Source organism: Dendrobates tinctorius, unplaced genomic scaffold, assembly GCF_039654945.1.
Source record: "Dendrobates tinctorius isolate UK_male_01 unplaced genomic scaffold, ASM3965494v1 ptg000067l, whole genome shotgun sequence".
In the NCBI taxonomy this organism is placed as follows: Eukaryota; Metazoa; Chordata; class Amphibia; order Anura; family Dendrobatidae; genus Dendrobates; species Dendrobates tinctorius.
This window is the reverse complement of record NW_027361735.1, coordinates 373,730-388,317: the sequence shown is the minus strand read 5'-3', so window position 1 is coordinate 388,317 and position 14,588 is coordinate 373,730. Positions and strand designations below refer to the sequence as shown.

At 46.2% G+C, this 14,588-nt stretch overlaps 1 pseudogene; it reads left to right on the top strand.

The window, feature by feature from the left end:
• Positions 1-3,309: 3,309 nt before the first annotated feature.
• Positions 3,310-14,588, top strand: part of LOC141095145 (DAP3-binding cell death enhancer 1-like) — a 49,721-nt pseudogene continuing 38,442 nt past the window's right edge.

Below are 14,588 nucleotides of genomic sequence, written 5' to 3'. Positions count from 1 at the left end.
ATGAAATGACGACCCATCTTAAGATCCTTGATGGAGGAGCGGAGGTTCTTGGCCAAAATCTCCAGGTAGGCCTTGCTATCCATCTTCCCATGGATGCGGACCAGATGGCCAGGCCCCTTGGCTGAGAAACAGCCCCACAGCATGATGCTGCCACCACCATGCTTGACTGTAGGGATGGTATTCTTGGGGTCGTATGCAGTGCCATCCAGTCTCCAAACGTCACGTGTGTGGTTGGCACCAAAGATCTCGATCTTGGTCTCATCAGACCAGAGAACCTTGAACCAGTCTGTCTCAGAGTCCTCCAAGTGATCATGAGCAAACTGTAGACGAGCCTTGACATGACGCTTTGAAAGTAAAGGTACCTTACAGGCTCGTCTGGAACGGAGACCATTGCGGTGGAGTACGTTACTTATGGTATTGACTGAAACCAATGTCCCCACTGCCATGAGATCTTCCCGGAGCTCCTTCCTTGTTGTCCTTGGGTTAGCCTTGACTCTTCGGACAAGCCTGGCCTCGGCACGGGAGGAAACTTTCAAAGGCTGTCCAGGCCGTGGAAGGCTAACAGTAGTTCCATAAGCCTTCCACTTCCGGATGATGCTCCCAACAGTGGAGACTGGTAGGCCCAACTCCTTGGAAAGGGTTTTGTACCCCTTGCCAGCCTTGTGACCCTCCACGATCTTGTCTCTGATGGCCTTGGAATGCTCCTTTGTCTTTCCCATGTTGACCATGTATGAGTGCTGTTCACAAGTTTGGGGAGGGTCTTAAATAGTCAGAAAAGGCTGGAAAAAGAGATAATTAATCCAAACATGTGAAGCTCATTGTTCTTTGTGCCTGAAATACTTCTTAATACTTTAGGGGAACCAAACAGAATTCTGGTGGTTTGAGGGGTTGAATAATAAATGACCCTCTGAATAAACTTTTCACAATTTAAAAAAAAATTAAACAAAGAAATAACATTTTTTTTTGCTGCAGTGCATTTCACACTTCCAGGCTGATCTACAGTCCAAATGTCACAATGCCAAGTTAATTCCGAATGTGTAAAACTGCTAAATCTGCAGGGGGTTGAATACTACTTGTAGGCACTGTACATATGTCTTTTGGATCGCATGTTATTCCACTTTTTCTTCGGTGGTATGATGATAAAGCATTGTTTTTTGCCTTTTTTTTACGCTGAAGGGGTTAACTAGTGGGATAGTTCTATAGAGCGGGTCGTTACGGACGTGGTAATACCAAATATGGGTACTTTTATTGTTTTTTTTCACCATAATAAATTTTATTTCTATAGCGCCGACATATTCCTCAACACTTTATGTATTTATTGGAGAAATATTTGTTTCTTTTTTTTTCTTTATTTGGGGATTTAAAGAAAAAAAAAATTTACACTTTTTGATCAAAACGTTAACTACCCTGTTATTTTCATGCACTATTGCTATTTATTTATTGCAGGGTTTTTGCTCATTTTGTTTTTCATCTTATATTCCAGTGCACCTCTTTAGTTTGTTTTTTTTTTTTAATTTCAGGTTTTTGTATTTGTATGCAGGTAAGAGAGGGGCCCGCTTTCATCCAGCTGGACATTACGTTTATATAGCTCCCCATTTCTGGGGGTCCGTAGTTGGGTCCTGCTCGGCTCTTATTCACATTTGACACATGGGAAGATTTTATTACTAGAGGTCAGGACCGGTACGAGTAGGGTCACCTTGATGTGGTAGGATGGCTTTTTACATTTTTTTCTTTTTGAAAAATTATGTTAACTAAATAGCCTATGTCATTGTTATTTATTTACTGCAGGCTATTGGCTCATTTTGCTTTGAAAATTTTAGAATAGTGGCCCTGAAAATGGAATCAGAAACTACTTTTTTGGGTAAATGGAAATGCTCGGAGGGACGGAGCTCCACTTGTGTTTTGAAGCGCAGTTTTTGCTACAACAGATTACAGACATCATCTCAATTTAGGAGAGCCTTGGGGGTGCCAAAACGGCAAAAAAAAAAAACTTTAGAAACTATACCTAACTTTATCTAGGGGTGCAGTGAGCACTTTAACCCTTTCACAACATGCACCGTATATTTTTACACGTCGGAAGCGGGTGTATGGAGTGGGATTATGAAGCGCGCACGCCCCATACCTGGAAATACAGCGATGGCTGTGAATTACAACTGCTGCTAACAAATTGCAGGTGGTTGAATGCCGCTGTCAATCTCTGACAGCGGCATTTAACTCATGGCCGGACTTCAAAGGAAACTGATTTCTGCTATATGCAGCGATGTTTTAAAAACTAAGAAAAAAATATCAAAAGTTCAAATCACACCCCTACCCCCCCCCAGATATGTGGCATCCCCGCATTCAGAAAAGTCCGATCTATCAAAATCTAAAAACAACTAACCCAATCGGTAAACACCAAAAAAAAGTGAAAAAATTAAAGAACGCAAAAATTATGCTTTTTTGGGGGTCGCAGCAATTACACAAGGAATGCTGTAAATAAGCGATCAAAAAGTCACATCTATCCCAAAATGGTACTAATAGAAACGTTATACCCTGACCGGCCACTATACAGATGGCGGCGCTGTGTAGTACATCTACAACTTGGCACATTCAGCCTCTGACGGTAACGCAAAAAGGTGATCGGCGGGGAAGCCAGGTGTCGCATTCGCTCTAATCTGATATGAAGGAGCTATCTGAAAGATCTATAGATCCGAACCGATAGATCCAAACATTTCCGCTGCAGCAGTCACTCTTGTGTGGAATGCCAGACCCCAAAATGGCCGCCGACGCATCCACAAGCCCATCTTCCGGTTCCGCCTACTTTGATCGCCGCAGACGCTCTGCTCTAGGTGTCTCGCCTCTATGACCAGCGGCGCATGCGTGCTGCCGTCTGCGGTCCTGTGATCAGGACAGTAGCAGCAATGTGGCGGATTCCGCCAGAGGTGCGTGTGACAGCCGGTGTGCGGGGCTGATGGGATTCCCGGGGCTATGTAACTTAGGCCTGTTTCACACTTCAGTTTTTTGCCATCAGTCAAAATCCGCCAAAATTTCAAAAATGGCGGATCCGCTTTTCTTGTGGCGGATCCGCCATTTTTTCCCATTGGGATACATTAGTGGCGGATTTTGGCGGATGGTCGTACGTTGCGTCCGCTATTCGGCGGATCTGCCAAATTCCTGGCGGATTCTGTCTGAGGTGGACGGAGCTTGCAACGTTTTTTGGCGCCGTCAAAATGGCGGACGACGGCGGATCCGCAGCAAGACCCCCAGCTGAAAGACCACCGGAGCAAGAGGCCTGCCAGCACCAGCCCAGCTGCACAGCACCAAGCCAGGATGGAGAGACCTGCCACCTACACCAAAGCCTGCAATTGTGTGAGTATTAAACTATTTGTGTGGGGCATGTCTGTGGCTTGTCTGTCTGTGCGTGTGTGTGGCTTGTCTGTCTGTGTGTTTGGCATGCATGTGTGTGTGTGTGTGTGTGTGTGTGTGTGTGTGTGTGTGTGTGTGTGTGTGTGTGTGTGTGTGTGTGTGTGGTCTGCCTTCCTGTATGTATGTTCTTGGCATCCCAGTGTTGCGTGTGTGTGTATTTTTATTATGCTTTTTTTCATACTTTAATTGTTTTTCTGTTGCATGTTCACTTAATTTTATTTTCATAGCACTGTAATTGTATTTAAATATTTGCAATTGTGGTAAATTATGTGTGGGGCATGTTTGTGTATGGCCTGTCTGAGTGTGTGTGTGTGTGTGTGTGTGTGGTCTGCGTTCCTGCATGTATGTTTGTGTCCTCCTAGTGTGGCGTGTGTGTGTGTGTGTATTTTTAGTATTTTTTTTCATATTTAAATTGTTTTTCTGTTGCATGTGTACTGTATTTTATTTTCATATTTGCAATTGTGGTGTGATTGTGTTGTGTATTGTATGTGGTGTTTCTCTTGTATATCACTGTTTTTTTTGTTTTTTTCCTTATTGTGGTATTTAAAATAAAGAGCAGAGTAGCTCCTATTTGTATAAAAAAAAGAAAAAAAAAATAACCAAAAAAAAAATTTAATAAAAACTTTTGAAAAACTGTCCGTAGTATTTTAAAAACAGGTTAAATTAAGTATGGGTATATGTACAAAATAAGTATATAAAGTGTTGGTTTTTGGTATACAAGTGTGGTTATACTCTTGGTGAGAGTTGGGGAATTTACACCTGAAAAACACTTGGGAATACTCTCGGTGAGAGTTGGGGAATTTACACCTGAAAACACTTGAGAATACTCTGGGTGAGAGTTGGGGAATTTACACCTGAAAAACACTTGGGAATACTCTGGGTGAGAGTTGGGGAATTTACACATGAAAAACACTTGGGAATACTCTGGGTGAGAGTTGGGGAATTTACACACATGAAAACATTTGGGTATACTCTCAGTTGTGAGAGTTTTGGGGAATTACACACACAATCACAGTTTGGTAATGTCCGTGAGAGATTGTAAGGGAATATACACACATGCACACACAAAAGTGTGGGTATACTCAGTTTCAGGGAATTACACACATTAATAATAATGAAGATTTTTTTTGGTTATTTTATTAAAATTTAATACTTGCAGATCAGTCAAGAAGGCAGCAGCAGATCCAGACAGGAAGGCCGCAGCAGATCCCGCCTAGGAAAAGATTTCAGTTTTCCCAGTAAGTATAAAGGCCTGAAAGCTTATTTTATCCTTTGTATAGTAGCGTAACAAGTGTCTTTATACTTGCAGATCCAGCCAGGAAGGCAGCAGCAGATCCACACAGGAAGGCAGCAGCAACACACCGCAGCAGACCCGCAAGCCAGGCTGCAGGAATGTCTTCTTCTGACAGCTCCCCCTCACATCATCAGCGAACTGAGGTAAAAAAAATTTTTGTTAAATATTAATTTGGGTTTTAGCGTATTTTTACTTTTTTTTGTTTTTTTTTTAATCCTATATGCATGTATTATGTTTTCTCAGGAAGCTGAAGCTGAGGAGCTGGCAGGAGGAGACATGCAGGGTGGAGAGACGCAAGGAGGGGGCGTGCAGAGTGTAAGTTTAGCACATACATACATAATGCTATACCCAACACAAACATTCATCACAGCACACACAATAACTACGCATCCATGCAACCCAAATTTTTCTTATTACAGTCTTCACAATCTGGTGCCCGCAGAAGAGCGACTCCCAGGACATCCCAGCGTCGTCGAGGTGCTGGCTCTGGTGGTCGGCGAATGGTAAGTAACCCTTGGCTAAAATTGATTACTGAACCTCATGTGTTTGAATTGAATGTAAAATTTTTTTTTGTTTTTAATTTTTGTCTTCACAGGTTTCCCAGCGTGCTCCCCAGAGACAGTTTGAGGACGCTCTAATAATCAACACGGACGAGCTCATCCAGGCAGTGCATTCACGGGAGCCGCTGTGGAATATGGCCGACCGTTTGCATGCCAACCAACCGACCACCTGACGGCTCTGGGATGAGGTGTGTTCGGAGGTAGTCGACAACTGGGAGGAGCTCGATGCGAGGGCCAGGGATTTTGCGTGTAAGTATTCCAATTTCAGTAACTTATATTACAGCTTGCGAAGTGTTGAATACTAACCACTTTGTTGTTTTCCTTCACAGGTGAGAGGGTTATCACACGGTGGCGGTCGCTCAAGGATCGCTTCAAGAGGGACATCAACAAGGAGATGCAGGCCCCGAGTGGATCGGAAGGACGCAGGGGAACCCAGTATAAGAATTACAGAGCCCTGGGGTTCCTCCGGTCGACGATGGTGACCAGAAGGTAAATATTCCACACACTATTTCCGTAGTACAAATGTTTACATGTTTAACCAATTTTTATTCAGCACACTTAAATGAACTATCAATATCTTAATATATTTTTTTTTCTCTTTTTTTTTTTTAGCACCGTCTGCAGCACTCGGGAGCCTGCATCTGAGTTGCCTCCCTCTGGAGTGATCCCTTGTGAGACTGCCCCCGGTGAGCACATCGAGGTATCCGACCCCTCTCTACCTTCCCTCTTGTCTCGTCCCTCTCTCCCCTCCACCAGCACTGGAGCAGCAGGGCAGACTTCATCACATGAAGCTGCTGGTGACGACTTTCAGTACCCTGTTCCCCACCCCTCAGACACTGCCGCAACATCTCGACCAACTTTTGGTTCTGGACGGCAGCGTCTGAGGAGTCGGGAAAGGATGACCTTGTCTGACTGTTTGAGTCTGAACACATCTGTCCAGCAGGGTTTCCACACTTATGGACAACGTTTATCTTCTGGGTTGACCATGATCAATCAAAGCATCATGGAACTCAGAAGATACATGGAACAGATGAATTCAGAATCAAACCAGACGCCGAGACATATCTTTTTTCAATCTGTTGTCCGGCAAATGGAAGGTTTAAGTACTCACCAGCAGATGCGTGTGATGCAAGCCTGTCACAATGCTCTAGTGGAGGTACTGGCCGAAGCATCCCATCCTCCCCCTGTCCATCCTCCCCCTGTCTATCCTTGCACTGTCTATCCTTGCACTGTCTATCCTTGCACTGTCTATCCTTCCACGACCATCCATCATACAACCATCCCTCCTCCTACCACTCCCTCTCCTTTCTCTAGTTCCCCATTCCATTCTTCCCAGTACCTTCCTTCCCCATTGCATTATACCCCAATGCCCTCACCATACCCACCCCCACACACACCTTCAATGTACCCACAAGCCTCGTCTGTCAATCCACTCCCGTCCCAACCTCATGTTTTCAATCCCTCTTCCACTTCTGTTCCTCACCAAGTCTCTTCCCGGTCCTCCACCTCCCCCTCGATGTGGTCAACCCTGTTAAGCCCTCCGATAGTATCTCCACCCAACAATACCAACATTTGTAATACTCAAAATAATGTTTGTATTTAAAAAAAAAAAAAATTCTACCAAAAAAAAAATTCTAATATGACAAGTTGAAAAAAAAGACAAATAAAAACTTTTTTCAAAAGAACTTTATTGTGTAGTTTCTTTTTTTAATTTAATTCTTGTTAAAAGGTTGAAAGTATAAAAAGGTAAAAAAGAAAAAAATTTGGTAACATTTCACTTGGTGTAAAGGTGAAAACACAACACTGCAATTACCCACAATTGGTATAAAAAACAAAATTATACCATGTCTTCTTGCCAGGCAAGTTGTCCCTCTGGTGTCAGAAAATAATCTGCAAATGTGTCCCTCATTCTTGCCACTGACCCAGTAGTCCGAACAGTTTGCTGCCGATAATCCCACAAGGTGGTTTCAGACAGATTTTCTTCTATGGAAACAGGTTCCTTTGAAAGTACAAAGTTGTGCAGGATGACACACGCCTACAGGCGACCGGCGGATGTGCGCGCACAGTCTTCGCACCTTCTGGAGCAGGGCTGTTAACTCCGGATAATTATTGAGGAAGCACTGCACCACCAGGTTCAAGGTGTGAGCCAAGCAAGGTATCTGGCTGAGTTTTGAAAGGGCTATGGCTGCCACAAAATTACGGCCGTTATCACTAACTACCTTGCCTGCCTCAAGATGTACACTGCCCAGCCATGACTCAGTTTGTCGCTGAAAGTACTCGGCCAGCACCTCGGCGGTGTGTCGCCCAAACACATCATCTGCAACACAGCCTGCTGACGCTTTCCACTAGCTGCTCGATAGATTAAAAACATATGTGACATACACAAATGTGAACAAGTCGGTGGACAGTGTTCACACCACCCAATGACTGAAACACAACAAGAAAACACAAAATGACAAATTTGCAAAAATACTCTGCATTGAAAAATATGACAGTAATCAGCAAGTGCTGGATAACAAATACAGGGTATTTAGTCGATAAGTTTTTTGCAAAAAATGTATGCCAAGCTGCTCCACCTCGTCACGGTAACCCTTCACGGAGCAGTCCCTATCTAATGTATTTAAACCTGAACATGTGAACAGTGTCTAAATGAACAGGATGCAGACAGGCAAAAAACGCATCGACTAAATACCCTGTATTTGTTATCCAGCACTTGCTGATTACTGTCATATATTTTTCAATGCAGAGTATTTTGCAAATTAGCTGCTCGATAGGGGGACACCTTGTGTGCAACAGTGGCAGCTGCAGATGGAGTGCTCGTACGACTGCACTCTGTGGATGAGCTTTTGCTTCTGGAGGAGGAGGAGGGTCGAACGCCTACAGCCAACTGTTTCCTATACCGTGGGCTAGGCAGCGCTGTCCCCTGTGGACCCTGCATCTACCACATTAACCCAGTGCGCAGTGATGGACACGTAACGGCCCTGGCCATGCCGACTGGACCATGCATCAGTTGTGAGGTGCACCTTTCCACTCACTGACTGCTTGAGTGCATGGACAATGCGGTCTTTCACATAATGGTGGAGGGCTGGGATGGCTTTGCGAGAGAAGAAGTGGCGACTGGGTAGGTCATAGCGTGGTACTGCATAGGCCATGAATTCGCGGAAAGCTGCGCTTTCCACCAACCGATAGGGCATCATCTCTAACGAGATTAGTTTGGCAATGTGGGCGTTCAAACCCAGTGTACGCGGATGAGAGACTGAGTACTTTCTTGACCTACTCATAGTGTCTGGGAGGGTGAGCTGGACTTGACAGCTGCATATGGTGGAAGTAGCAGTGGACAGGGCGGACTGAGAGAGGGTTGGTGATTGAGTTGGTGTTCTTTCTGATGGCCTAGATTCAGTCTTTCGTTGATATAACAGTAACATTTTTCATATTTTTCCCTCGGCTAAAGGTCATTGCACACTTCTTACAGATAACCTTGGCCTGATCATGAGGATTTTGTTCAAAAAAGTGCCACACTGCACTCTTCCTACTTTGGCAGACATTTTGCGGCCTAGCACGCTGTGATATTTTGACCCTCTGGACAAGCTGTCCAGTAACTCTTTTGATTTTTGGAACCTGTCTTTGGAGTGCTCCGGGCCTGCCAGATAACAGCTGTTGCGATGTCGATGTCTGCGGTGAATGCTCCTCCTCCGAGATATTGGAAGCAGCACCCTCTTCCCCCAATGGATGCCAATCTGGGTCAACAACTGAGTCATCCATCACCTCCTCTTCAATGTCATGTGCACCTTCCTCTGTGTCACCGTGTATGGTGGCATAGTGTGCGGGAAGGGGCACCTGAGTCTCATCAGGGTCAGAATCTGGCTCTGTACTGTTATGATTGAGTCACCATAGGAGGCAAAAATAGAAATGCTAGCTAAGTCCAGAAAACCAGAGAAGTTGGCAGCTATCGGATTGCAGACCCCTGAACCTATCAACACAACTAGCAGTAGCCGTGTGGGGCTCCTACGATGCCCTAGGCCCCTCGATCACAGCCGGAGGACTACATAGCCTAAAGACAGAAAGGGAAATCTAAACTGCCCCAGAGCAGACCCCCAAAGCAAAAGGCAGCCCCCCACATATAATGACGGTGAAGCAAGAAGAAAGACTGAGCAAAGATGGGGCCCAAGCTAGCTTAGATAGGAAAGGACAGGAAGGCTGCTGTCTGCAATCCGTGAAAAACCCTATGAAAATAAGAGCCAACCAACTGACAGTAAAAAAGGCCCTGAAGACGCTAGGCTTCAAAAAAAGCTATGTCAGTACTCAGGAATATTCTGAAGACAGAGCAACAGGCAAAAGGAGATTCAGCTCACCCCAGCAGGGAATGGCAGAATCCAGAAAAGCAAGGAAAACAAAACACTAATGCAAAAAGGCAAAGCAGAAATCTTAGCTTTAGATGAGCAGAAATCAGACTGGTTTCCTAGAAGTCCACAGAGAAATCACCTGCAGGCCAGAAGGGCGTCGGCAGCCTTATATCCAGTCATTAACTCCACTCAGCCAGTCATCATCATCAGCCCCAGGTGTTTGACAATCAGGCTCACTACCTTTCTTCACCAGAAGAGGGAGTTCCTCGGGCCTCAATAGTGAAGGGGAAAATGAACTCACAACACTGTACACTGCGAGGACAATGTAGTGCTCTGAGTGAATGTACCAGCAGAATCATCTATCAGTGGCTGTGCATCAGTACACTCCATGTCAGATTCATCTTGGCCTGGGTAATTCACCATTTCACTTGATAATCCAGGCATGGTATGTGAAAACAGCTCCAGGGAATAATCAGTAGTATGGCCTGCATCATCCTTCAATCTTGGTTGGGGTGAAGGAAACAAGGAAAGGTGTGGTTCATGAACATGAGCCTCCAATGACGACTCAGTGCTTTTATTTTTTACAACTTCAGAAGAGGAGGCGATAGAGCTGGAGGCTGAGTCAGCAATGTAAGACAACACTTTTTCCTGAAGCTCTGGCTTTAAAAGCGGTTTGCCAACTCCTAGAAAACTAAGCCTTTGAGGCCTTGTGGAGCCAGACGATGACGCAGGCTCAACACCTCCTGCATTCGGTCCTATTTTGCTTTTGCCACTACCATCAGATCCACCACCAACACCATCATTACCAGCTGCCTGTCATGATCCCAATGCAGGTTTTTGAGCTGCACACCGGGGGTTAATGTCTGGAGCTCTGTGCAGGATTTGACCTGCACACTTGGGGTTAATGGGCCTCTTTCTGGTTCTGGGAGAGCTTCATAAACCTCTGGGTAGCTTCAATCCCTGCCAGTTATATTTTTGCCTTTGGTCTAGTGTGCTGACCCCCGTGTGCCTGTTTATTGCTATAGCTTGTTTATATGGTTCTGACCCGATTCTGTTTCCCGTTGTGAGTTTGCCTGTTGATTTTGTACTGCGTTATTATCTGTGTATGACCCATTGCCTGTGACCTGATTACTCTCTGCTCGCCCCTCTTGTACCTTGCAGCTATCTGTGTATGACTCATTGCCTGTGACCTGACTACTCTCTGCTCGCCCCTCTGGTACCTTGCAGCTATCTCTGTGTGTGACTCATTGGCTACGTCCTGACTATTCTCACTGTCTATGCCCCTTGGTAACTTTGTCTCACAGTTACTCTGCTAGGAATTGTCTTGCAGCTCCTAGCTCTGTGGAGTTTAAGCCACGCCTCTAGCAGTCACGTGCTTCAGGCCCTGCAGCTCTGAAGTACGCATCTATTCGGTTGCTGCCCGCTCCACAGGTAGCTTTGAGCACTGTTCGCTTTACTCAGGACACGCGCACTGGCTCAGTGAGCAAGTTCAGTGCGGTGTCTCTGACACTGCCAACCCCCGCCCAATTCCACGGCCTCTTCCACCAGCCTTCCTCATTTTTGGTAGAAATGTAGACAAAATCCAACAAACTATATAGTAATGTAAAACAAGGTACAAGGTGTCTATAGAACAGGGGGGATTTTGAATTTCTACACACACTTGTGGACACTGGACACTTTTGGATTGTGTGAGGCCCACTGAATATCACAGTGCTATGTCACTGGCTCGATGTCGCAGGTGTGAAAAATGTCACTAGAGGATAACGGAGATTTTGAATTTCTGCACACACTTGTGGACACTTTTGGATTGTGTGAGGCCCAGTGAATATCACAGTGCTATGTCACAGGCAGAAATTGGCTAGTGTATGACAAACTACAAGGTGTATATAGGATTGGGCAGAATAGGAATCTCCCTAGAGTGTAGGTCTGTAAGAATGGAACAAGTCCTTGACTTATCCTAACAGAGCGACACACAGATAGCTTCACTGTGGCCGTGATAACAGCCGTTACATGGTACTGAGAGAGGAGCGTGCACGTACACGGCTGTCCGGTGTACGTAAAATTGTCAAGCTCCGTGTTTTTAAAGTATACGGACTGACACACGCTGTCTCTCTATAGTTTTGAATGTGATCAAACAGCAAATATATTTAACTGTTTGAAAACTAGACAAAACTAGAAGGTGCAGGTCTGTAAGAACGGAACATGTCCTCGACTTATCCTTACAGAGCGACACACAGGTTCACTGTGGCCGTGATAACAGCCGTTACACGGTACTGAGAGAGGAGCGTGCACGTACACAGCTGTCCGGTGTACGTAAAATTGTCAAGCTCCGTGTTTTTAAAGTATACGGACTGACACACGCTGTCTCTCTATAGTTTTGAATGTGATCAAACAGCAAATATATTTAACTGTTTGAAAACTAGACAAAACTAGAAGGTGCAGGTCTGTAAGAACGGATCATGTCCTCGACTTATTCTTACAGAGTGACACACAGATAGCTTCACTGTGGCTGTGATAACAGCCGTTACACGGTACTGTGTGAGGAGTGTGCACTGCTGTATGGTGTTAAAAAATGCACGCTCATACCTCACCAGGACAAAAAAAAAAATTGGGATTGCTTTTAAAAAAGCAGTTTGCAGAGCAGTGGGTAAACAGCAATGCAGCCGTCAGGAAGCCTTAGAAGGCAGCCTAACAACCAACACCGCTGATCCAGCAAAATATAGCCTCCACTTGCACTGCACACACAGTGACTGGTGTGTTGTACAGGCAAAATCGCTAGCAGCAGAAGTAGTTTTTGGTGTCTTCTTCCCTGCCTAACGCTCTCCCTACAGAATCAGCAGCAGCAGCAGCTCTCCCTATTCTGAGATCAGCATGAGTAACATGGCGGTCGGCGTGCACGCCCTTTTATACCCCCTGTGACGCCCACCAAAGCAAGCCAATCACTTGCATGCCCTTCTGAAAGATGGTGGTGACCCCTGCCTATGTCATCACTTTGCCCACAGTGTCCGTGGAACCTGATTGGCTGAAAAAGAGCGCAAAACAAACTTTTGAAACGCGACTTTGGCGCTTAAGTCGCCGACCTCGTGGCCGACCTCATCCTAGGGTCGGGTTTCGTTTCATGAAACCCGACTTTGCCAAAAGTCGGAGACTTTTGAAATTTTTCGACCCGTTTCGCTCAACTCTAACCAGAACGATTATTCTAAGCAGTTGTGGTGGAAATTGGCAGCAGCGTTTAAATGGTTAAACAGCAGCGAAGGGAAGTGGCTCTAGGCGCTGCTTTTATAGGCAGATGATGGCTGTATAACCCAGCTGGCACCGGCCTCTTGCGGACCAGACGCAGCAGCCGACGTCTGACATATATGTACCTGGTATGTCAGGAAAGGGTTACTGCCTCGTTCATAGGGGTAAAAACAATTTTTTTTTTCTTCGCCAAGATGGATCCATTATTTCTCTTTTTCTTGGGCAAATTTTTCAGTGCAAAATTGTGTTAGGGGGATTCATTAAAAAAGAGGAGAAAGAAGTTGCCGGCATCAGCCATTCACACTTCTGCTTTTACTTTTTTTTTGTTTTGTTTTAGGCCCTGTGCACACAAGATTATGGAGCATTACAACAAGAGGGCCCCCTAGTGCCCGTGTACAGGGTGCTCTTCCTAGCAGTAGTGCGTCTAGTGTAGAAGCCCTCCACACTCTTTTATGTTAGATGCATATTGTACCCATGGACAGTGCATGTGTCACGGCCGTGCTCCAAGGCTGCCATGTTTGGGTCAGGAGACCCGCGCACAGTCCATGTGTCACGGCCGTGCTCAAGGCTGCCATGTTTGGGTCAGGAGACCCGCGCACAGTCCATGTGTCACGGCCGTGCTCTAAGGCTGCCATGTTTGGGTCAGGACACTCGTGGACAGTCCATGTGTCCCTGCCCTGCACTGAGGCTGCCATGTTTGGGTCAGGAGACCCACGGTCTATCAGTGCGCCTGTGACACATGCGGATGTGTGAATATAGCCTAAAGGCAAAATAGTTTTTGAAAGAAAAGTTGTTAATCCACTCAGAGGAGGAAGAGGAGCGGCCGCCTCCGCGTGCAATGTATAATCCTGTGCAGGGGCGAACCTACCGCCTGTGCATCCGGTGCATTGCAGGGGGACCGGGGGAGAAGGGGGGCCCCTCCAGCCTCCTGCACCACATGGCTAATTATGTCAAAATTCAAATTAGCCATGTGTTGCTCAAGCAGGAGAGCAGCGCTGCGGGAGGCAAAGGGGCCCCTGTGAGTGCCCCCAGCGCCGACTCCACACTCCCCCGCCCACTGAAAGAGGCAATGATGGAGCCTGGAGGAGAGCGCGTCAGCCGACGCTCCCTCTCCCATCATTCCCTGCTCTGCCTCTGACACAGCGGGAGTGCGATGACGTCATCGCGTTCTCACTGTGTACCAGGCAGTGCAGGAGACAGGAGTCGGGAGCAGCGCAGGCAGGAGGAGAAGGTGAGGACTCAAGAGTGTTTTTTTTTTTAAATTGGTGTGAGTACTGGACTGTGGGGCCATATATGATGCTGGGATGTATTATACCATGCTGGGGGGCTATATACCAAGCTGTCCTGTATTATACCATGCTGGGGGGGCTATATACCATGCTGGGGGGCTGTATTATACCATGCTGGGGGGCTATATACCATGCTGGGGGGGCTATATACCAAGCTGTCCTGTATTATACCATGCTGGGGGGCTATATACCATGCTGGAGGGGGGCTATATACCATGCTGGGGGGGCTATATACCATGCTGGGGGGGCTATATACCAAGCTGTCCTGTATTATACCGTGCTGGGGGGGCTATATACCAAGCTGTCCTGTATTATACCGTGCTGGGGGGGCTATATACCATGCTGGGCTGTATCATACCATTGCTGGGGGGGCTATATACCATGCTGTCCTGTATTATACCATGCTGGGGGGGTTTATATACCATGCTGTCCTGTATTATACCATGCTGGGGGGGTT